Source organism: Caretta caretta, chromosome 14 (genome assembly GCF_965140235.1).
Source record: "Caretta caretta isolate rCarCar2 chromosome 14, rCarCar1.hap1, whole genome shotgun sequence".
Classification (NCBI taxonomy): Eukaryota; Metazoa; Chordata; order Testudines; family Cheloniidae; genus Caretta; species Caretta caretta.
This window is the reverse complement of record NC_134219.1, coordinates 33,350,991-33,375,040: the sequence shown is the minus strand read 5'-3', so window position 1 is coordinate 33,375,040 and position 24,050 is coordinate 33,350,991.

Below are 24,050 nucleotides of genomic sequence, written 5' to 3'. Positions count from 1 at the left end.
GAAGGAGGTCAGAGTCTGTTCTCTAGGAGCTGAAGGTCCGTTTGTCCTGCTGCAGAAAGTGGAGCTGGAGAGCGGAGATGTTAGGTGAAAGAGACTGCATGATGGAGTTGGAGACTGAAGGACGGGAGCCTCCTCTCAGAAACGCTCCCAGGAGAACGGGTTTGAAGAGGAGTTCTCTGGGAGCCTCTTGCTAGGAAAAAAACAAGGGTGGCACATTGATGGAGTTGTCTCTGTTCCAGGGATGGGGGAAGCTCCCAGCCAGGCTATGCAGCAGGGATCCCATTTCTCCCCCAAGAAACCCATATGCCCAAAGAAGTCAATGGCTCTTACCTCCATGAGGGAGCGGGCTCTTCCCTCTCAGCCTCTTTGAGAACTACCACTGCTTGGTTTCCTAGGACAAGGGACCTGTCCCCACTGCTCCCTGAGGTGGCTCAGCTTCTGACTGCACCCATCTGGGAGGCTGTCACACACCCCGGGGCCTAGAAGACATGGGGGGAGGAAGCGCCTCTTCATGTCAGACTCTGAGAGCCCAGAGAAGGGCCAAAGGAAGAATAAAGGGCAGGAGATGAAGCTAGCCCAGAGCCTCTGTCCCATCCTCACCTCCTCAAATGTGGAGCTTCCTGAGCTTCAGTTGGGCAGACAGTCCTTCTGCGCCATATGGGGCAGGAAGATCTCTGCCTGGGAGCACAGGGAATGGGATGGGAGTGAGATCAAGGAAAGAGGGGAGGGATGTGGGTGTGAGGGAAAGAGCTCCTGCCCCAGATGAAGGTATCTGGGGGGCCGAGGGAAGGACCCAGCTCTACAGAGAGGGGAGAGAGTTTCTGTGAGTGCCGGGGCCTCCATTTCCGCTTCCACTAGCTCCCCATTTACAGTGAGACAGAGCAGTACCTGCAGCAGGGAGCGAGACTTGATGAACAGGGAGGGGAACCTTTAAGAGCATCAGATGAGCCACAGCCCTTGTAGCGCCTCGGGCATCTGGTGCAAGTGCCGGATGATGTGAAGCTGGCCCATGACCTTGGCTGTGACATCCTCGTGCTGCAGAGGAACGAGAACATGTCAGAGACTGAGACACTCCCCAGGAATCAGGGAGGATGAAGGGCACCTGGAACCAGCGCCATCATTTTCACCCAGCAGCTGCTCATGTCTGAGTGGTGGATTCACCCTCCTGACCCCCAGGATGGAGGCTTGCTGTCCTCTCTAGTGACCTCCAGTGCCAACCCCCCTCCTTGTCGGGTGAGCTCCTGCCACCTCCCCACCAGTGCCCCTGACAGCTGTTCCACTTCCAACCCACTTGGGGACACCGCTCAAATTCGGAGTACCCTCTCCTCCACCCCCACCTCCATCCCCACCCAGGTAGGGCAGAGAGAGGGCTCTAGAAGGGTGGCGGGGGGCGGGAGGGATTCTGGCAGCAGTGAAGTGGGATGGGGAGAGCTTGAGACCTTTCCCCAAGTCACCCCAGTGACAAAAGCTGATGGCAGCCCTGGTGAACGGGGCAGGTCAGCAGCCCCTGCTGACTGAATCCTCCCAATCTCTTGAGAGTGGGTCCAGCCCTACCAGCAGCAAGACCAGCTTCCCACGCCCATGTGCCTCAGCCCTTCCTGCTCAGTCACCATCACCAGTCAGTCCTTGGCCTCCCAGGCTGCCAGGGATGGGAGCAACTCTCAATGGTGGCTTGGGTGACATGGACACTAGGCCATGGGGAAATGGGTGCAGCTCTGTGGGGCAGGAAAGGTTCCCAGAGGGCACTTAGGGGACTCTCCTTTCCTTCCCAGGAGTGATAGCAGAGCACCACATCCTAAGAACAGAAGTCCATGAAGTCCAGAAGTCCCCACTAGGCTCCTTGCTACCAGACCAGCGAATGCCGATAGGATGGTAATGGGGCCCTGGGCCCCACCCCAAGCTCCTCAGTCGATTACAGCTGCTTACTGTGTCCCCCATCAGTTGCTGGGCTTCCCCCAGGAGGGAGTAGACAAGCACCAGCCCAGCCTGGCTGATACGCAGCAGGGGGTCGTGGATGGCCAGCACTGCTGTCCGCAGGAAGGATCTTCTCTGCTCGACGGAGAAAAATTTTCCAAAGACCTAAAACCAAGAGGACACGAGGATCAAGCACATTGCCCAGAGCCAGCCTCCAAGTCCTGGCAGTACAATGGTGTCTAGTGCCCCAAAGGGTGGGGAAGAGAGCTGCTGTGGCCAAGGCACTTCATTCCCCAGGAGGCTTTCAGGGTCCCAGGGCTCAGGGAAGCCCCTTTATTAAAAGGTCGCAGATGCTGAGGGACCAAAGCCTCCAGTGGCTCTTTCGGGAAGGCACTTTCTGGCAGGGGGCAGGATGGGCTGGAAATGGATCTCTAATGTGTGTGAGCAGGCCCACTCTGCTGTGTAGGGCACAGAGACGACAGGGGACCCTGTCTTGCTTCCAGCAGAGAGATCTCCTGCACCTCAGCGGCTTGAGGAGTTTGTGTGTGCTGTTGTGGGGGGGAGGGGGTTGGAGCTGACAGACCAGAGGTCTCTTCCCCCAGCTAAGTAATTTCTCTAGTTGCTGGCTATGGCCTCTGCAGCTCCCTGGTTTCTTCAAGGGGAATCCAACCTGCAGCCTGACAAGGACAAGGAGACTCATGGCCCAGTCCCCGTCCCAGACGCTCCTCGGAGACTTTTCTTCCGCTGCAGCAATTCAGCTTGTGGGAGGCGGGACAAGCTCACACAGTCTCTCTCACGGGGCGTCTGTGGAGGAGCATTCTGTAGATGCTCTTGTTCATCCAGGAGCCATTCTAAGGCCTCCTCTGTGATGTTGTGGAAATCACCCATTTCACCTTTGACTCCAGTCTGGGGGCACTGTGTTACAGTGTGTTCGAAGGTTTGGATATTCTCACCACAGTTGTGAGACGGGGGTGGGGGGTGTCTTTGATTTTCTACTTGTGCAGCAAGGAGCCGCAACTTGGCTCAGTGACAATGTGCTTCTTTGGAACAGTGGCTGAGGTCCAGATATTCTGCCATTCCCTGGCCAGGTCTGGAGACATGAGGGGGGCCCATGTGGTCCATATTGGCTCTGGAGCTCACTATGTCCCCTACCCAGTTCCCAGGTTGGGGCATTCTGCTTCCTGACCGGCAATGGAATTAGGCAAAGCCCACCTCCTTTCTCTGCTTCTACAGGGTGCAGGGAATTCAACAAGGGTCTGATCAAGCAATCGTGACTGGCTAAGCCAGTGCTCTCCTCTCAGACACTTGGGGATCAGCCAGGGGGACAAGGAGCAGAGAGACACCCAAAGCCATAATCCTATCATAACTCACCCACGGGGGATTCTCCTCAAATCACGGCAACTAGCGAGGTTCCAAGGTGGGACCTTTAGCACCAGCCTGTCCCACTGGTTGCTGGATGAGGAACTCTGAGCTGGAAATAAGGAGTGGGCTCTTTTCCTGTCTCCAGGAGGCATCCACTACAGGGAACCCAGCCAGCCACACTCCCTGAGCTGTCATGCCCTGGCACAGTGCCCTTACCTCCCCCACTCTGGCTGTGTTCTTGTAGCCCAACAGCCTGCTGTCCTGGTGCCAGTCATAGCACCAGAGATCTTCCGCCTCATGTATGGTCAGGCCTGGAAAAGAGAGAGAGAGAGAGAGAGAGAGAGACTTTTCTCCTCATTCTGGTTGCAGTTTCTGTGTCCTTCCAATCCCATTGGTGGCTGCACAGTGGAGTGGAGAAGAACAGAGGCAGAGAGAGACTTGTCCTCCGGCTGGGGTCAGTCTGAGAGAAATAGTCTGGGGTCCCATTATCACCTGTGGTCACTCTTAGTCCCCTATTGGGTTCCGTCTCCCAGCTGGGTTCCTTACCCCTCTGTTGGAGCAGCAGTTGGTAGAGCCGGTAAGTCCCCTCCCTGGCCTGCCGGCTGATGTCCTTGTCTGGCTCGCTGACAAATAGAGCCAGCTGGGCCACATGGTGACCCATCCGAGGGAACTCGGCTGAGATCTAATGGAAGGGAGAGCAGAGGGGACTCCATCAGCATTTTCCTCTCAGCTCCCTGTCCTCCCTGGGCCAGAGGGCTCCTTCCTCTTAGCCCCTCTGCAGGAGATGCTGGGGGAGAGGAGCTTGAGATCGACCCTTCATTTGCTCTGCTGCCAAGGGAGCCCAGAGCTGCTTTGGGATGCCAAGCAGGGGCTGGAGCATGGTCCCCTTAAAGGCCCAGGGACAACACTGAACCAGGACAAGAAGAACTTGACTCAAGCCTAGCTCAGTCCTGCTCTGACTCTGCCTCCCCATGAAGAACCCTCCTAAGCCACAGCCCCGGCAGCAGCAGCAGCAGATCCTGCAGCCCACTGGAGCCAGCCCGCCTCCCCCTGGAGCCAGCAAGCTGGGCTCGGAGCTCACTTACGTCAAACTCAGGGAGGGTGACTGTGTATCTCAGCAGGGCTGTGCTGCTCCTGATAGCCCTGGCTCGCTCCTGAGACACCCTGGACATGACCCAGAGGTTGACATGCTGTGGGGAAAGGAGGCAGGTCAGACTCAGTGACAGCTGCACCTGCTTTGCAAATGAGCCCCATGCCCCCAGCCCCAGGGGCCTGAGACATTCTGCGCAGGGGGGAAAAGCTGAGTCATTGATGGCAGAGCTTTAGAAGGGGATTCTTTCCCCCAGGACGCAGCTTGTACCCTGCAGGTCACAACTTGTCAGCGTCTCTCTAGATTGGGACAATGTTCGGGGTCAGGGCTGGTCCCATCCTCCCAGAACTCCTGATTCCTGAACAGTTCACCAGAAAGGAGACTGAACCCTCGGCCCTTCCCTGCTGCGCAAATCCTTGGGGGGATGTAGGGAGTGACTGAGAGCACAATCCCTCCAGGAATTTCAGAGCAGATCAGAGGGAAGGGCTGATTCCCTGGGCTCTTCCTGTTTCTCTAGGAAGGAGCATGTGCCTCTGCTCTGAGAACCATCTCCCAAATCTCATGGGCTCTGTGTGTTGGAGGGGTGGGGGAAGGGTGGGTTTTCAGACTCTCACTCCCCAAGACAGCCAGGAGCCCAGTGCTTAGTGCTCAGCAGAACCAGGCAGAGCTCTGGCTTGAAGTCCCAGCTCCTTCCTCTGTCCCTCAAGAAGGAAGGACCTGACACTACATTGCACTGACCTCCCCAACCAAGGACAGCCCACTGGGGACCCAGCTAGGAAGACAGAGTAGAAAATGCATCTTCCAGTCTCTCCTTACCAGTCCCCCAAAGAGTTACAGTAAAATGGGGCTCACCTCCAAGATGAAGTGGAGCCTGTCTGTGTCTGGGGACTCTGCCAGCAGGTTCCCCAGCATGGCATCCAGGACCTCTGGGATGACTTTGTGCAGAGCCTGCAAAGCATGGGTCAGAGTTAGGGAACCTGGGCCTACACCTGCCACAGGATGGGAAGACGGCTCTCTGGGAAGCACTGGGGAGACTCCCAAAAACATCTCCCGGCCTCTCTCCTTCACATCGCACTTCAGGCAATTCGCAAGAATTGATGACCTCTGGACCTTTGATCCATGAGCTTAGCAGGTCTCTGCAGAGGGCCTTGTAGGCAGAAGAGTATGAAACAGCCAAGTTGCTATGGATGGAAGCTGGGCTTCTGGGCAAAACACGGCTTATGAAAGAAAGAAAGAAAGAAAGAAAGAAAGAAAGAAAGAAAGAAAGAAAGAAAGAAAGAAAGAAATCCCCCAGGGAGGGGTAATCTCTTCGCTGCTGGAGGGAAGGATCTAACCCTGCAGCTTGTTCCATCTCCGCTACCCCATCCCTAAAGCTGGAGCTCCAGCGAATCAAGGGAGCAGGGACTAAGGACTACTCTGGAAGAGGAGGAGGATGGAGGACGAGGAGGTACCTGGATGCCGGTGGCGTCCTTTTCCGTGCCCAGGGTGAAGACGGAGTGAAGGGCAGCTCGCAAGAGGTGGGTCTCTAGGGCTGGCTCCAGGGCAGGTTTCATGGTGCTGGCAAGAGAGAGGAGCTGGTATTAGACTGTGCAGTACAGGGGTGGGACTGTTGCCAACACGGACACCAAGCCACAGGGATAGAGGCACAGGCTGGCGAGAATGGAAACTGAGGCACTTAGCTAGGGAATGACAAGGCCAAGGCGTCCCAGACAGACAGTGGCAGGACAGGAATAGCTCCTGTTCCCTGGAGCCTGCTGCCCATCCTGTATCTGAGCCCAGGAGTGAGACCCTCCCCAAGGTCCCTGTCATGGAGAGACTGAACCTTCCCACCCCACCATCTCTGCCAGAGGCGCCACTCTTGGGAGGTGACCTGGGAGGGACAGTGACGGTGACTCCCAGCCTTGGGCCTGAGCAGCACTGGGGTGAGGGGAGCCGGCGGGGTGGGGGGGTGGGGCTGTCTCGGTACCAGAGGTAGCCCACTGCAGCCAGGGAGTGAGCGAGGACGGCACTGGGTGACGAGTTATCGGGAAGCTCCTCGATGAGCTCCTGTGAGATGCGAAAGAGACAAAGGAACATGTGAGATTCAGGCCCGACTGACACCTCCCAGTGAGGAGATGACACAGCCAGTGCCCCACATGGCCAGCAGGATCCCCCACCACCTCCCGCTCCTCCGATTCCTTCCTGCCAATTAAACTTGTCCCCCTTCCCGGATTCCTGCCCAGCTCACTCCCAATCCCCTTCTCTCCTCCTCCGTGTCAAAACTGCCCCCATTCAGCCCCATCCCGATGACCGAGCTGGAACCATGTGATTCCTTGTCCCCAACTCTCAGCTGCCCTCCAGCCCCACAATTCCCCCCCTGCCCACTACTGACCAATCTCACAATTTCTCCCTTCTCTTCTCCCAAGTCTTCAGCCCCAGCAATCCTTGTCCTCTGCTGCCCCCTCCAACACCACCCAGCCCCCACCCATTAGCCCGGCCATACCCCTGCCAATCCCATGTCTCTCTCCTCCCTCCAGCTGCCGTATGGCGTGTCTCACTCACCACGATCCTCTTCACCACAGCTGCCTTGCAGCAGCGCGGCTCCAGCGTGTCCTCCCCTCTCTCCTGTGCAGCCAGACAGGCGGGGTAGATGGCCTGAAGGAACAGGAGCTGCTGCCCCTCGTCCTGGACCCACCGGGAGTGGGGTATAGTGAGAGAGAACCTGTTAGCTCGGGACCTTCCTGCCCCACCCAAACCAGCTCCAGGGCTCAGGCCTCAATGGGGGATTGTGGGGACCCGCCTATTGTCCAAATCCCCCACCACTCCTACGCAAGCAGGATCAGGAACTGGGACAGTGCCTGTGGGGGGAGATGACCTCGGCTGTTGGGGGACAAACACCCCCATCTTGGGGGTCCCACATCATGGATGTAAAAGGGCCCCATTAGGGGTGGTGGATCAGGAGGGACAAGACCCTCGGCAGGGGGTGGGGATGCTGGGAAGGGACAGGGCAATCTTGGTTCCAGCCCAGGTGGGGAACATTTGTACCTTATCTCTGCACTGGAGCTGCTCTCGGATGAGCTTCAGAGCAGCTTCATCTTTGGCCATGTGCACCCCTTCCTCCTGCTCCGAATCCAGGGGGGTCCCTGCACCAGGGAGGGAAGGACAGGGGCGTGGTGGGCAGAGCAGGATTCAAGACCCCCCTTCCCACCTCAGGCACCCAGGGAAGATTGGGCCCCAAACCTCCCACTCAGGGATGCCTTCAGCCCCCAACAGCTTCAGAAGCCCAGAGCAGAGCCCCGCTCCACTGCCCAGGACTCCAGGGGAGGTGCCGATTCCCCCGGCCCCGGAGCAGCAAGGACCAAAGTGGCAGCAGCTCTTCACACCCCCACCCCCAGGTCCCCGTGCGGAAGGGGCAGCTGTGTGACGGCTGCTGCTCTCAGTGGGGTTTGCGTGGCTCAGGCCAGACTCCTGGGCTGGGGACCCCCCTCACATATCACTGGGAGAGTGTCTGGGCCCAGGGTGTTCACATCCCGTCCTCAGCCCTCCTGGAGCCCAGCCTGGCTCCTCACCTGGAACAAAGCAGTGGCCTCCATCGGCCTGGCTGCTGCCAGAGGCCCAGGTGCTGCCGCTGTCCCAGGCTGAGCTGCCGGTGCTGGGACAGGGACCTTCCACCTCCTGGCCTGCGGGGGCTGGAAGGTCCTCAGAGAGCGGGCAGGGCGATGCCTCCTGATGGGAACGAGGGCTGGGCTCCTGGGGCCGCTGCTGCCCACACAACAAGCCCCAGAGCCACCCTGCCCGGCGCCCCTCCTGGGCTGGGTCCTGTCTGCAAAACCGCAGCCTGTGCCAGCTCCACTGGGGCCTGGTCGGGGCCTCCCCCAGCTCGGCGCCTGCGCCGGGAGCCGGGTTCCTTTTCCAGAAGGCCGGGCACTTCCGCCATCTGGCCTGGACGGGACCTGCTTCCCCGCCAGCGGGGACGCAGGGCTTGTTCTGCCCCTTGGGAAGACGGCAGCTGCTTCCCTCAGGCTCTGGGGCCACCTGCAGAGCCTTCCTCCGCAACATCCGCAGGAGCCTGGCCATCCTGGAACCGAGCGGGAAGCAGGTGTGAGTCTGGGCTCAAGGCAGCCTTTCACTCATGGGCCTTTTCTGTCCCTCCTCCCCCCTGTTCCAACCACAGCAGCCCCCTCTGCCCCTACAGGAGTGCAGGGAGTGCCATCTACACACACTAGCAGGAGTTCATTGCATGATCTGCTCCCAACGTTCCCCCTCATAATCCCTGCTGCTGCAATATCCAGGAACTCTCATCCTTTTCGAGCAGTGGGGTCAGTCCCAAACACCACCGGTTCCTCTGGACAAGCAGCCCGCTCCTGTCGTCCCAGGCCACTCTCCCACCCAGGCTAGAGAAGGAAGAGAACCCAGGAGTCTGGACTTCTCCTGGGAAACCATTCCCCACGTCAAAGTCACAAAGAGCCTAGGCACAGGAAGACCAGGGCCCTCCTCATTCCCCATTGATTTCCAGGCTCAGCAGCTCACAGGGAGACTCTCAGCCTGGGGAACAGTGTCCCACAAGGGAAGGGCTGGGAGCCCCATTGCTGGAACCTTTCCAAACACACTGGAGATGGCTCTGGAGAAGCCCCTGCCTGGCCTAAGAGTGAGGGGCTCTTGGGGGCTGTTTGCAAAGGAAATCCCCCTTTGGAGATAGTCTCTCCCCATTTCTGCCTCTCCCCAGACAGAGAGGGGAAGCCACCGAGGAACCCGAATGCCACTCACTTGCTCTCAGTGATGGGATAATGGATGGTGGATGTTCAGGGTCAGCAGACGTCCCTCGCCCTCCTCCTCACTCTCCAAGCCCAAGGTAGGCTGGAGAGGGTGGTGACCTCAGGAGTTACCCTGCCCAGCCAGCAGGCAGGGTGATGACACGAGGGCGATCGACTGGCTGTGAAAACAAGAGTCTGTCTGATTGCCAAGGGACGGAGAAACTCAGCCAGCAGCAGGGGGGTGCAGAACACGGCTCGAGGGCGGAGGTGACAGCGCCTCCGGGATCCTGACATCCCAGCACTTTACACACCTTCCTGGAGCCTCCCAACCCCCCTGGGCTGTAGCGATGGGACCCCAACCCTACTGATGGCAAACGGACCTCAGCTACTAGCTCAGGGTCACACTGAGTGTCAGAGCCATGGATGGACCCCTTCACTAACCACTGCCGCACACTCCCTCCCACAGCTGGCAATTGCAACCAGGCCCTAATGGCTGGTCCCCCTGCCTTTGAGAGGGAGGGTCACTCCTGCTTCCATTGCTGCCTATTGATCTGTGGGACTTTGGGCAAGTTGCTCCCCCTCTCTATGGCTCTCTGGGACTCACATCCCTGAATGGGCTTTAAAAAAGACAATGGTTAAAGTTTGGCCCCAACTAGTTCTTGTTTCTCGAGACTAGCCATTTTAGCAAAGTTTAGAATTCTTGACATTCATCACCTGGAAACATCCCTTTCTCCTTCGCAGACGGCCTTAACATCCCTTATCTCACCCAGGCTCCCTGCTGCCTGGAGTTAGAGAATTGACCCTGTTCCCATTGGACCTACCCAAGGTGTCACACAGCAAAGCGGTGACAGAGCCAGAAAGAGAAGACAACAGTCCTGACTCCTGTTTGAACTAACAGACAACAACCCCCTGGAGGCAGGGATAAAGCCCAGGAAATCAGGAGTGAACATTTTCATGGAAACCGTTTTCTGTCAGAAAATCCATTCAGACGAAACCACTTTGTTTCTTGAAATCATAAGAAGTAGGATGAAATTTCTTTGCAAAAATATTTGTTTGCAAAACAAGAGCATCTCCTGTTTGTCACAGTGCATTAAACTGTCTCGTCGTACACAAAGGGGAGACACTATGATCGAGCAAAAAGAAAAAGGAGTACTTGTGGCACCTTAGACACTAACGAATTTATTTGAGCATAAGCTTTCGTGAGCTCCAGCTCACTTCATCGGATGCATCTGTAGCTCACGAAAGCTTATGCTCAAATAAATTGGTTAGTCTCTAAGGTGCCACAAGTCCTCCTGTTCTTTTTGCGAATACAGACTAACACGGCTGCTACTCTGAAACCAACTATGATCTAGAAAATTAGATGAGATGCTTCAGTCTGAGCTAAGTAGTTGCTGCTCTTCACAATTTCAAAAGAATAAAATACAAAACCAATGGAATATTAGGTCATAATCGGATATGGCTCAGTGTGATAGGACACCCCTAGTCTGCACTGCTCCGAGTGACACTCTTCAGTGGATCCCCAGCATCCACCCATGGCGAGGTAGGTGGGAGAGGATTGTTATTCGTTCGTGACAGAAGGAGAAACGAAGGCTGAGAAAGGAGCAGGGACTTGTCTTAGCTGATGCAGCCAGTCAGTAGCAGAGTTGCTCTCAAATGAGCTACAGACCAACAATTGTTCATAGTAATTATTCAGCAAGTATTTGAGAAGAATTGGAATGTTGGAGAGGATCACGAACTGCTCCGAGACAATGAATGCAGAGCAGCATCCACATTGGTCAAACATTTAACTGGTTGTGACTTATTTGCTTGGTCATAAAAGAGAACAACAAAGACCAGAGTTTCCTTCCTGTCAATAGTCCCCTCCTCAGCCAATCAAGGTTGAGACTTTGAGGGGTGGGAGGCTAAGGGTTCTCAACAAATAGCCCAAAGAATGGCCCTGGTTACCACCGAGGGGATCACTCTCGGAGCACTATTCCAGTCTCACCTCTCTGTGTGGGCCTCCCACAACCCCCCCTCCCCCGTCCGGCCCCCGCTCCACACGCAGAGCTCCTGGTGGTGGGAGGAGAGCAGAGGAAAAGGAAAAAGGAAGCAAGAAGAGAAAAGTAGGAGGGACAGAGAAAAAGGGAAAACAAAAAGGAGAAACCCCAATGTCCCCAGTGATTCTAAGGGACAAAGTCCTAGGTCGGAAATAAAATACTGCCCCCACAATCTAATGTTTTCCTTTCCCAAAAGTCAGCCGGCACCTGATGGATCAGACTGAACAGGTTCCAAACCTCTCTGAGGCTCTTACCTTCTATATAGGGACGTCTGCTTTCAAGTAAAACCACTAAAAGAAAAGGAGAAAACTCCGAAGAGGGTCCTCCTTGCTCTCACGAATGTGAAAGTGAATGCTCTCTCAGTCCTCCAGGAGAGACCTCGAGAAGGAGACGTGCTGAAGCAAAGCCACAGGGATCTCCAAGGTTGCCCCTGTCCTGCACCCCTGTCCTGCCTGGCTGATGTCAAGATCTCTTTGTGAGATCATCGCCTCCCCACCACCTTTGTCCAATAGGCTGAGGTCCTGCCAAAGGCCCTTGTGATGTCAATGCCACACCCACTCCTCCCCTGCAGTGCTGATGTCCTGCCCCTGTCCAGCCACACTGGATGTTTGAGCTGCTTCCCCTGGATCATCCCACTCAATGACTCTTCCTTGTGAGGTGACACTGACTACACAGTCGAACACAGAGGTTCTTCCCCAGGCCGCAATTAGGTTTTCACAAGTTAGTTGACTTTATGGCCAGAAGGAACCGTTAGAGCATTTAATCTGATCCCCTGCGTATGCTAAGGCCTCCTGTATGTCAGAAGAGCTGGGCTTTTCTTTTACTCAGCGTTTTCCAGAAAGGCATCTAGTCTTTATTCAAAGTGATCAAGAGATGGAGAAGCCATCATTTCTCTTGGTTCTTTGTGCCAATGACGAACCACCCTCTTACAAATCTGGGTCTTATTGTCATTATACTTTTTCTGATTTCTGCTTCCATCCATGGGGTCTTGTCATGCCTCTGCTACATAAAAAGAGCCATTTACACTCAACATTTTCTCTCCATGAATTCAAGCAACTCACCTCTCCTTCTTCTTTTGTATATACTAAACAGATTGAGCTTTTTCAATGTCTCATTAGAAGGCATCATCCCCATCACTCACTTACAAATCTTTTCTGTACCCTCTCCAATTGTTTTTACGTAATATTCAAAATGTGGACACAAGAACTGGATTCAACATTCCAACATCAGTCTCACCAATGCTCTTTCACTTCCCTTTCCATCCTCACTACTCTATCCAGCCAAGAATGGCTTTAACCTTTTTTAACACAGTTTCACACTGACAGATCATGTTGAGTAGCTCATCCACTATGGCCCCGAAATCCTTTTCAGGGTCAATGCTTTCCATCGGATTGTCCCCCATTCTGTAGGGTGCCACCTGACTCCTTTGTTACTGGAGCTATGGGGTTGCATTTGGCTTTATTAAAACCTAATTCTTTAGTAAGTGTTTTAGAAGAACTAGCCCATTAGAGAGAGAATCATTTCAAAGACAATGAATGGAGAAAAGCAGAAAGAGCAATCAAATACATGTTTGGTTACAGCCTATTTCCTTGGTCTTAAAAGAGGGTAACAAAGACCTGAGCCTCCTCCCTCACAATAGCCCCAAGCTCCCCCAATCAGCATTGAGACTCTGAGAAGCAGAAAGCTGAGAGTTCTCACCAGATGTCCCGGGTCACCACCGGAGGGAGTCACTCTTAGAGCACCATTCCAGCCACATGTCTTTGGGAGGGCCTCCCGCAATGAGAGTTGGAGTGCAACACACACACCCCGCCCGCCCTCCGTCCCCAACTCCACATGCACAGACAGGTCCTGGTGGTGAAAGGAAAGCAGGGGAAAAGGACAAAGATGCAAGAGAAGAGAGAAAGGAGGGAGAGACAGGAAAAGGGAAAACAAAAAAGAGAACCCCCAATGTCCCCAGTAATTCTAAGGGACAAAGTCCTAGGTCAGAAATAAAATGCTGCCCCCACAATCTAATGTTTTCCATTCCTAGAATTCAGCCGGCAGCTCATAGATAAGACTGAACAGGTTCCAAACCTCTCCGAGGCTCTTACCTTCTATACAGGGACGCCTGTTTTCGAGCAAAACCACTAAAAGAAAAGGAGAAAACTCCGAAGAGGGTCCTCCTTGCGCTCACAAATGTGAAAGTGAATGATCTCTCAGTCCTCCAGGAGAGACCTCGAGAAGGAGACGTGCTGAAGCAAAGCCACAGGGATCTCCGAGGTTGCCCCTGTCCTGCACCCCTGTCCTGCCTGGCTGATGTCAAGATCTCTCTGTGAGGTCATCGCCTCCCCACCACCTTTGTCCAATCGGCTGAGGTCCTGCCAAAGGCCCTTGTGATGTCACTGCCACACCCAGCCCTCCCCTGCAGTGCTGATGTCCTGCCCCTATCCAGCTACATTGGATGTTTGACCTGCTTCCCCTGGATCACCCCACTCAATGAGCATTCATTGTGGGCTCAAGCCCAACACAGTAAAACATCAGAGGCTTCTCCCCATGCTATGCTCAGTTTTTCATAAATTCGCAGACTTTATGGACAGAAAAGACAATTAGAGCATGTCATCTGACCCCCTGCATATCACATGCTTTCTGTAGAGCATAGGACCTAGTTTTTGACTACACACCTTCCAGAAAGGCATCTAGTCTTCATTAGAAGACATCAAGAGATGGGGAATTCCCACCACTTCCCTTTCTAGTTTGTTCCTTTGGTGATTCATCCTCACGGTTGAACATGTGTGCCCTCTTTCTCATATGAATTGGTCTCTTTTGAGTTTCCAGCCACTGGGTCTTGTTATGTTTTTCTCTGCTAGATTAATGAGCCCTTTAATACCTGATATTTTCTCTCCATGAAGTCACTTCAGCACTTCAATGACGTCACCTCCCGATCTTTTTAATCATCTAAACAGGCTGAGCTCTTTCAATAGCTCACTTGCAGGCATTTTTCTCCAACCCTCAAAACGTTTCATTGCTTTTTGCTGCCCCATCTCCAATATTTCAAAATCTTTTTTCAAAGGTGGACACCAAAACTGGATGCAGTATTCCATGATCAGTCTTCCTCATGTTGTGTCACCTCCCCATGCGCCTCACTGCTCTTTTCATACATCTAATGATGGCTTTAGCCCCCTTCACCACAGCATCACCCTGGGTGCTCATGTTGAATGGCTTGCCCAGCATGGCCCCGAAATCCTCTTCACATTCAGTGCTTTCCTGGATACACTTCCCCACTCTGTAGGTGTGGCCTGCATGCTTTGTCGCTAGCTATAGGACCCTTCCTTTGGTTATTTTCAAACTTGTTTTCTTTGAATGGGTCCAGCTTCTCAAGGGATCCGATTGCTCTGTGTCACTGCCCTGTCCTCATCATTAATTACCATGCTGCTACTATTTTATCACCCACCAATGTTAACAGCAGTGATTTTTTATTTGGGTTGCAGTTCACTGATATTTATTTTCAAGAATTAGTCCTTGAGAACCTCTTCATATCCCTAGTGCCCAGAACCTGCTCCACACAGCACAGCGAGACAAGGCCGCCCAGCCCAGCTGTGCCATAGGGGCTAAGCACAGAACAACCTTAGGAGCTTGTGTCATCCATAGCTTCTGAACAACATGTGGGGGTCATCAGCTTACAAATACACTCTAGATTGGTAGCTTAGACAGGCCCCAAATGTATCTAAGTGTCCCGCCTTGAAAAACAGGAGAGAAAAAAACATAACCTTGATTAGCTGTATTTTATAGTTATGGAAACTGAGGCACAGAGAAGCAAAGAGATTTGCTCATGGTCAAAAAGCCAGGTATAGAAAATTTCCATCCCACCATCAACCTCAGCCTGGACCAGTCCACACAAGAGATCCACTTCCTGGACACTACGCTGCTAATAAGTGATGGTCACTTAAACACTTAAACACCAAATTTGTTAGTCTCTAAGGTGCCACAAGCCCTCCTTTTCTTTTTGCGGATACAAACTAACACGGCTGCTACTCTGAAACCTGTCATTAATTTCATTTGGTGACCATTAGTTCTTGTGTTATGAGATGGAATAAATAACACTTCCTTATTTACTTTCTCCACACGTGTCATGATTTTATACACCTCTATCTTATCCCCCATTAGTTGTCTCTTTTCCAAGCTGAAAAGTCCCAGTCTTATTAATCTCTCCTCACAAGGAAGCTGTTCCATACCCCTAATCATTTTTGTTGCCCTTTTCTGAACCTTTTGCAATTCCAATATCTCTTTTTTGAGTTGGGGCGACCACATCTGCATGCAGTACTCAAGATGTGGGCATACCATGGATTTCTATAGAGGCTGTGGTCTCAACACCCCAGTAACCTAACCAGTGTCAAGTTGGTTTCAGATTTCCCAGCACAGGAGAGGTTTTGAGGGGCAATTTGAAAGAGGGCAATGCGAAGGCTTTGCAAATGTTGATGAGGAGCTCCTCCTAGGGGTCATAGCGAATGAGAGAGGCCAGGTAGGGTGTGGATTGTGAAGAGAAGGCTATACATTGATCTATGGCACTTATGTCCCCCGCACCCCATCACTGTAGTATGGGAGCATCTCACAATCTTTGGATGGATTTATCTTCCCAATGTCCCTGTGTATCTAACCTGAATTCTCCCCTTAGGAAAAACTCCACCTGATCCGGCTGGAGAACAGCCAGATGTTCCGCCTCCAAACTGCACCAGAGAACATCTGTACCCTCTCATGTTCACCCCACCCATGTCCTCGCCCTTGCGTCCTGCTTCAACAGCGGGTGGCAGGGCCTGCTGCCACCTGAGAGCGTGAGGAACTTTGGGGGGCCAGTACCGCTGTCCGGCCCCACGGCCAGCCGAGGATACTAGTTGGTGGCTCCTCCCTGGAGCCAAAGCAGGGGTGTGTACCTGGCACAGCTCCCCAGCTCCCCCGGTGCCTCTCCCTTTTGTGGAGACAGAGACCCAGGCACATGGCACTTTTGTTGCAGCCCCTTTTCTGGCTCCTCCAGAACCTCTCTGCATTTCTCCCTGCACCTCCTGAGCTGCACACATGCCCCGGCCGCCCCACAAAGCCATAAGATCCCCTCCTCAACCACCTCCTGGCGCTGGCCCGACAGCCATCTGTCACTCCAGGAGCAGAAAGCTGGATGGGGTTTGCCCTGCGACTGTGGCCTATTTCCAGTCCCTTGTCCGCTCCTGTCTCCGGGCAGAGTTCCTCTGGGCCCACTGACTCCTGGACGCCTTGGAGGAGCGGTGGGGGCTGTCGGGGGTTCTCTGCTCGGCGTCCCCCTCCGGATCCCTGATTTTCCGCCTGAGACCAGGCTCCCGTTCCTGTTTTCTCCTTTGTTGTCCCCCACCATCAACTGGAGCCTGGACTTAGTGGTTCCTCCCCCTTTGTCAAGGGACAGGGCCTTTAGATTTGGGCAGGCCCAGCCCGGCCTGTCCTAATACTTCCAATAGCACAAGAACCCACAGGGAGTGACTCACCCTGGCATCGGCTCCCTTTACCCTGCCCAGGAGAGCGAGGGGCAGCTCTTCTGTGCTGCCTTTTCTCGGCCCCCCTAAAAGGGGACGGACCCCATAGGGAAGGAGTTGAATTCCCCAGAGGTTTCATACTTTGATTCCCCCGGGGTGGCCATAGTTTTGTACCACCAGGCAGAAGCAAACTCCCCCCCATTGTTTGCTCCTCTCCCCCCTCCCTCATGGACTTGGAGTTGCCCCCTCCACAAAATCTGAAATGGTGCCCCTGGATCCTCCCCACCACACCGAGCCTCTCCCTCACGGCCTTGAACATGCCCCTCCCCATTAGCCTCTCCCTCCTCCCCCCTCCATTCGGCCTTTCTGTTCATCATGCAGACCACCAGTTTCCCGCTTTTCAGGCTGGCGATCCCCCCTGCACAATAAAAAATGCCCCAACGCCCTGAGGTTTCCTGTCCAAGTCAGAGTAAACCTTGTGTCAGTGCTACCGACGCCAGGAGCCTGCAACCCGGCTACAGCGACGACATCAGATTTCGCCAACGCCCCAGGGTTTGGCCACCCCAGTTTCACCCTGGAAATTGTCTTTTCTTCACCTAAGATTGTAATAAAATTTGCAACACCTCACGCCCACACCCCCTCCCTCCCCTCTAGACTCCACCCATGCGTGGGGGGTGGGGGTGTCAGGTGTCCTGTCAAAAAACTGCTCCCTGACAGAATTTGCTGCTTAGATTGTTCTGAGCATGCTTGGTAACATCTGCTGAAGCCGCAGTCCTCAGCCTGCCCTTACTTGGAATCAGATTCTGCTGCCTGCTCTTTACAAGGGCTACAAGGGGGCAAAGGGCAGCGGGGCTCGATCCTGTTTTATAGTGGGGGGTGCTGAAAGCCAGCTCATGCAACTGTGTGTTCAAAAGCAACGTGGAAAGGTGCAATTCCCGTTCCCACCGCATGGGTGGAGCACAGCTCCGGGATTTGAAATAATGCCAGCTTCCTTCTCACAGCCCGAGCAAACTTTTCACAGAGAAAGCTGGGGGCAGGGATTTCCCTACACCCCCACCCCCGAATTTTCCCAACATCCCCCCCCCCACACACACACACACACAGTTTTGTGAACTAGTTACCTGCAGCATTGCCACTTTCGTGATTGTTTGGAAATTTGAATTGAAATTGAAACATTAATACCCACTTTAAAAGCATATAGAGTGTATGATAAAATACGTGTATCTGAAAAAAATACAATAGATTTGAAAAGTATGAACATGACTAGCTTCCTTATACAGCTATTGTTTTTGGTGGCGATGTCAGCGCATTCATTTCAGTGAGGTTGGCCAACCTAGTAATTTCAAATGATGATTTGTAAGCAAAGTCTAAATGAGCTCTCCCTGAGAGCTAGTGATGAGCTGGAGACTGGGGGGAAAGGCTTCAGGACCAGATTGTATTTACATTCAAACCTAATCTACCTCCATATCCAGCAAACAGAGCTCTGTTGCCCAAGTGATAGATTTTGGCTGGGGCTGGGTTACAAATCCCTTGAATGGGGAGGGGGCGGGGGAGATGAAAGGTTATTGTTCTTATTGCATGAGTAAAGGGCAGCAGAACTGTACTTAGCCTGCGCTGATTGAGGGCATCAAGAGAGAGGGTGGGGACCTGTCCCTCTCCACTGTTTAAAGACAGAGCTGATTAGGCTCCATAGAGAGTCTTTTGTTCTGTTCAGTGACCACTGCAGCTGAAATCTCTGATAATCCGGTCTAAGTGCTCAGACCTGCTGTGGGACAGTGTTTCTGTGGAAGACACTTTGGCCCAGCCTGCACTAGCAGGGAGGTTCCCCCACTGAGAGCTGGGTGGAACCGCGAGAGACCAACTCACAGAGGTCACAGTGGCAGGTGGCAGCAGACGGTGACAGCGCAGGGCTGTTGGGGCAGAGCAATAGAGTGAACGGTGGCCTGACAAACAACAGCAGCCAGAGCACTGCACTATGTTTTAGTGACCTTTCTCCAGAAGCTAGATTTGTGACTGGGAAACTTACATCAATATATCTTCCCTAGTAGGCCAAGATTTTTAAAATGCGTGATTTGCCAACGTCATTATCTCACATCATCGCTATCTCAAGAGGTCATTATCTTGGGGAGTTTCTGTACTAAACTTTTTTTTTTATTATAATTATTTTTTATGTAAGAATGGTGATATTGGGTCAGATCAATGGTCCATCTATCCCAGTGTTCTGACTTCCAACAATGACTATTCCAGGTGCTTCAGAGGGAATTAACAGAGTAGGGAATCTTTGATTGATCCGTCCCCTGTCGTCCACTCCCAGCTTCTGGCAAACAAAGGCTAGAGACACTCAGATCATGATGTTGCATCCCTGCCCATCCTGGCTAATAGCCATTGATGGACCTAGCCTCCATGAACTGATCGAATTCTTTTTTGAACCCTGTTATAATTTTGGCCTTCACAAGATCCCTGGCAAAAAAATGACTGTGCGTTGTGTGATGAAATACTTCTTTTTGTTTGTTTTAAACGTACTGCCCATTCATGTCATTGGGTGACCCCTGGGTCTTGCGTTAAATGAAGGGGTAATAACACTTCTTTATTCATTTTCTCCACATCAATCAAGATTTTATAAGACTCTATCCTATCCACGCTTTTCCAAGCTGAAAAGGCCCAGTCTTCTCTCCTCATATGGAATCTGTTCCATATCCCTAATCATTTTTGTTCCCCTTCTCTGTACCTTCTCCAATTCCAATATATCTTTTTTTAGATGGGGTGACCAGAACTACATGCAGTATTTAAGATGTGGGCATGTCATGGATTTATATAGTAGAAGTGGAGGAGCTTGGTTTGCCAGACTGATCAGCTAAGCCAATGCTGACAACCGACATGAAAAGGCTGCCTCTGGACTGCGTCGACATGCAGAAAGCCTTCTAAGCCAGTCCCTGTCAAAGCCAATTTTAGAAGAACTTAAGGAGGCTGTTAAGAATGCTGGAGACACAACTCAGTTTATGTGAACCAACATGGCTGTGGCATCATACTTTCTATTTAAGCACGAGATACCACACATTGCAAACTAGAGGCCTATGTTAAGCGCACTGTCACTTGTTAATCCTGAAGTTGGACACTGGTTCTGAACAAGACTGGCAAATGCTCACTATCTTTCTGCAAGAAGCTCAGCTGACTCTCTAGAAGCATGCGGTGCAACAGGGAAAGACTCAGGAGCTGAAAAAATGAAGAACTCTCTCACTATATTCAAAATATGTGCATACATGGCTGGCGAATGCACCAATGCAAATAGGCATCAATTATTAAGTCATTGCATATGTTATCTTGATGTCTCTGGTAGGCCAGTAGATGCATTCTAGATGTTCAGGTTATAGGAGACACATCAGCTGCATCTGTGACATTTTAGAAGAGTTAAATGCTTGTCAACTGAACTCCAAAGAGATGGCTGCTTGTGCATTTGATGGAGCTACAAACTTCTCTGGAAGACATAGTGGAGTACAAGCTCTGCTCAGAGAAAAGTGTCACCCTGATCTCTCCTACACACACTGTAGAGGCCATCTACGCCAACTAGCGCTAGTACAAGCTGCAGAATCTCCAAGACATTAAAAAGCCACAAATTTCATGGCTTTTTTATGACTCTTTTTTCATCAAGAGTCCAAAAGGATTGAACATTTTGGAAACAAATAGAAGATACACTGGGACTGAAGTTCAAATGAGTCCAACCTGGGAAAACCTGCTGGCTTTCTCATGAGTGATTCTTGGCAGTTGTCTTAAAATTACTGCAACCGTTATGACTGGCTTTGGAAAGTATCCACCAAGAGAGGACAGATCTAAGTAGTGAGGCTGGGGGACTACTTTTGTTACTGAGGATATGTCTACACTACAAAATTAGGTCGCTTTTATAGAAGTTGATTTTTCAGAACCAACTTTATTTTGTCGATTGTGTGTCCCCCCACTAAGCGCATTACATCGGGGAGTGCGTCTACAGTACCATGGGGAGCATCAATTCTTGGAGCAGTGCACTGTGGGTAGCTATCCCCCAGTCCCCGGAGTCTACGCTGCCCATTGGAATTCTGGGTTAAGCTCCCAATGCCTGATGGGGCAAAAACATTGTTGCGGGTGGTTTTGGGTACATGTCGTCAGTGTCCCCTCCCTTCCTCCCTGCCTCCGTGAAAGCAACGGCAGACAATCGTTTCGTGCCTTTTTTCCAGGATTACCCGTGCAGACGCCACAGTACTGCAAGCGTGGAGCCTGTTCAGCTCATCGCTGCAGTTGTGAGCATTGTAAACACCTCACGCATTATCCTGCAGTACGTGCAGAACCTGCAAAAGCAGACGAGGAGGTGACGGCAGCGCGGTGACGAGAGTGATGAGGACATGGACATGCACTTCTCTCAAAGCACGGACCCTGGCAATTTGGACATCATGGTGGCAATGGGGCAGGTTCATGCCATGGAACGCCGATTCTGGGTCTGGGAAACAAGCACAGACTGGTGGGACCGCATAGTGTTGCAGGTATGGGATGATTCCCAGTGGCTGCAAAACTTTCTCATGCGTAAGGGCACTTTCATGGAACTTTGTGACTTGCTTTCCCCTGCTCTGAAGCACAAGAATACCAAGATGGGAGGAGCCCTCACAGTTGAGAAACGAGAGGCGATAGCCCTCTGGAAGCTTGCAACGCCTGACTGCTACCAGTCAGTTGGGAATTAATTTGGAGTGGGCAAATCAACTTTGGGGGCTGCTGGATCCAAGTAGCCAACGCAATCACTGAGCTGCTGCTACCAAGGGTAGTGACTCTGGGAAATGTGCAGGTCATAGTGGATGGCTTTGCTGCAATGGGGTTCCCCAACTGTGGTGGGGCGGGAGGACTGCATGAGCTCGGAAAACATGTCATCACGAGTGCGGATTTTTTGCCTTCTAATCCGGGATAGCCTCTGGGATGGAGATGATGGGGGGAGTGTAGAAACATTTGCACCTGTGGGAGGAAAAAAAGGGAGAGCAGAATTAAAAAAGATACATTTTAGAGAACAAAGGGGAGACTCTTTCAGAGTGAATCAAGCGATTCAAACCACACAGCACATGTTCTTTCGATACAAGGTCGCGTTTTGCCTGTTATATTGAGTGCCTGCTGGTTTGGTGTGAGACATCACACACGGCTGGGCACCAGAATTTGGCTTGCAGGTAGCCCTAGTAATCCCAAGGGGCACGCGGAGTTTGGCTTCTTCCGCCTTCATAACATGTGGGAATGCTTTCGAGCTGTGGTGCCCTCCTTTCCCATACCAAGCAATGCCTGGTGGGTTGGCCATTTAAAAGGAGAGGCTGCAGTTTTCAGGTGGATGTGCAACACAATACACACACCCCCAACCCAATTCTCTGGGATGATCGCTTCACCCCTCGCCCCACCGCGTGGCTATCATCAGCCACACCCAAACAGCTCAGCAAGAACGGGCACCTCTGAATGTCCCCTTGAACAAATTCCCCTATTTCAACCAGGTGACCATGAATGATATCGCTCTCCTGAGGCTAACACAGAGAGATAAACGATGAATGTTGCTTGAATGCACCCAAAACCCAGGAGCATTCGCTGCCATGCTCTGTGCTGCTATGATTCCAGACGACTTGCTACTGGCTTGGCGTGGTAAAGTGTCCTACCGTGGAGGACGGAATAAGGCTGCCCCACCCAGAAACCTTCTGCAAAGGCTTTCAGAGTAGCTCCAGCAGAGCTTCACTGAGATGTCCCTGGAGGATTCCCACTCCGTCCCCAGATACATGAACAGACTTTTCCAGTAGCTGTACTGGCCGTGAATCCATCCCAAGTCTTCAGGGCAAATGAATCACTAAACACACTTGCTTTTAAACCCTTATTGTATTCACAAAGGTTCGCTCACCAGAAGTGCCTTCTCCGGCTTCATGGGTGAGGAGCCCGCCTTGCGGGGTTGTGGAGGCAGCCGCCCGTTCGCTGGCTCTGTTGGGTGAACAATTATAGAGCCATCGGCGGGGTCTGTAATGTCGCCTCCACTTATTTAGGAGCCACTCCCACAATCAAATCAGCTCGATTCACTAAGAGCAGGGAACGGCCTAGCCTGTATTTATCCATAGCTCTGCACCACCCCACCCCGGCCGGGCTAAGCAGAGAACCGGTTCAGCGGGGGAGTGGAGCCGCGTCCAAAGGGGAGGGAGAGGCCGCGGCTGGGAGCTCTTCGCTGTGCTTTGGGCTGGGCCAGGAGCGATGTTCGCTGCTCTTCGCTGTGCTAGGGGCTGGGCGAGGAGAGCCGTGCGGTGCTACTCGCTGTGTTACGGGCTGGGCAAGGAATGCCGTGCGGTGCTACTCGCTGTGTTACGGGCTGGGCGATGCTGTGGGCTGTGACCAGTGTCTTTGGGGTTGAGGCTCCCAGGAAGGCGGCGCGCTGGGGGCTGGGGCAAGTCCCTTTTTAAGTGAGTCTCCCCAGGGCTGAGCGGATCGCACTGTCTGTGTTCTGCAGAGAGGAGAGGCCCTGTCTCCAGGTCTGTGCTGGGGGAGACCTGGAGGGTCTGGCTTAGCAGGAGGGAATTAAGGGTTGCCCTTGCTGCCAGTACATTCAGCTCAGTGGTAGGTCAGCGCATCAAGTGACCGTCCCCAGGGGGTCCCGAACAGAAAACCCCTCACACAGCCTGAACTGTTTCTATTTTTAATGATTATTTCTGACGTTTGCCTTGAGACCGGCGTCGATACGGAGGTTCTCAATGAGGACAGTCGATGGACCTTGGCTCTCTGCTCCTGGTGGTTTTTGCTCATTTTCTTCATTCGCTTGGCCAAGAGATTTGCATATTCTGCTCCTTCCTCCTCCTCCTTCTGAGTGGGTTGTTTCTGGAGAGCAATAAATCTGCGTCTCTCGGGCAGCACTCAGGGAATTCGCAAGGCTTGGATCTCAGGAGCCTTGCTCCAGAGTTTCTTGCCTTCCTTTCGCAGGGGTTTGCTCACTATATATTGACCGACATCGTCTGTTTTGGAATGGTAGAACAGCTGGCGGATTCTGCCAGCCCTCTTGGGACCAAGTCGAGGAGGCCCTGTGGGATTGGTCGGGCCAGGAATCCCCACGTCTGAATCTCCTCCTCCTCCTGTCCCCCCATCTCCTCCACCTCCATCTCCTCCTCCTCCCCTCCCCCCATCTCCTCCACCTCCTTCACGTCGCTGCTGTCGGGGTCCTCCTGGAGCTGGGGCTTCGCTGGGGCACTGGCCCCGTGACCGGCTGCTGCCCCACATTGACCCCCAGCAGCACCTCCCCTTAGCACCGCAGCAGGTGCAATCCAAAGGCAGAGCACGGCCAGGGGAGAAGGCAGAGCGCACAGAGACTTGTGCTGCTCGCACGGGCAGGAGCAGGGAGGCGAAAACCTCCCCCCAGTGACACTGGGCCTGGCTCTGCTGCCATGAGGAAGCCCCGCGGGCTGCGTTGCCTGGGCAGGGG